Consider the following 929-nt stretch of genomic DNA (forward strand, 5'->3'; position numbering starts at 1 on the left):
GAGGGCTAAAGCAAGGTACCAGGTCTGGGACTCAAACCACAGTCAGCCATGTGGGAATCCAACGCCTTTAGCCACCACGCCAACTGCCGGCCCCAGTAAAATAATTCTTTTAAAAAAAAGTATTTATAGGGATCACCAGTTGGCATTATGGCTATGTCACTGGACTCCCATATGGTTGACTGCAGTTTGAGTCTCAGACCCAGTGGCTTAAACTCATGCCGGGGGCGTGTGCGTGCGTGCCCAAGATCCTGAGAGGAGAATGGAGGAGAAGGGATTGCGGTGTGACCATCCCCCCTGGGGGAGTGATTTCTCACTTTCTGTCTCTCTGTCTCTCTCTGTCTTTCTGGCAAGCAAATGCACCCTGTAGCAAAAATCTCTCCAAAAAAAAAAAGCATTTATAAACTGCTTCACGAGGGAAACACACCTTGGGGACTCTTGTCCCGCCTTTTGCTGTCTAACTCCCCCGTCCTGAGGGGCTCAGTACAAATCCGTTTTTGAGTCAGAAAGACGTAGGTTTGAACCCCCTGGTACTAGATCATAGTGGAGCGACTCTGAGAACTGAGATTCGGGAGCCCTTGAAGTTAGTTTGCACATGCGTCAGATGGGAATAGCAAGGCCAGCTTCAGAGATGTGAGAACTGAACGAGTGCGTGAAGAGCAGCGTCTGACTCGTACTGACTACTTAATAAATGGCTATGATCATTATTTGACTTACAGTGATGGTTTGCCAGTTTCTTTAAATGTATCTTTATTTTTATCTTCTTTTGAAATTGCCAGAAGGGTGAGCCAACGGGTGGTGTGGAGCTTAAGGTGCTAGATCCCATATGGCTGGCTGCACAGAGTCCTGGACCCGGCGGCTTGAAAACCACACTGGGTATGTGTGCATGCATGCCCAACCCCCTAGAGGAGACTGGAAGAGAAGGGAATTTG

This window comes from Tupaia chinensis, unplaced genomic scaffold, assembly GCF_000334495.1.
Source record: "Tupaia chinensis unplaced genomic scaffold, TupChi_1.0 Scaffold000283_2, whole genome shotgun sequence".
Taxonomy (NCBI): Eukaryota; Metazoa; Chordata; class Mammalia; order Scandentia; family Tupaiidae; genus Tupaia; species Tupaia belangeri.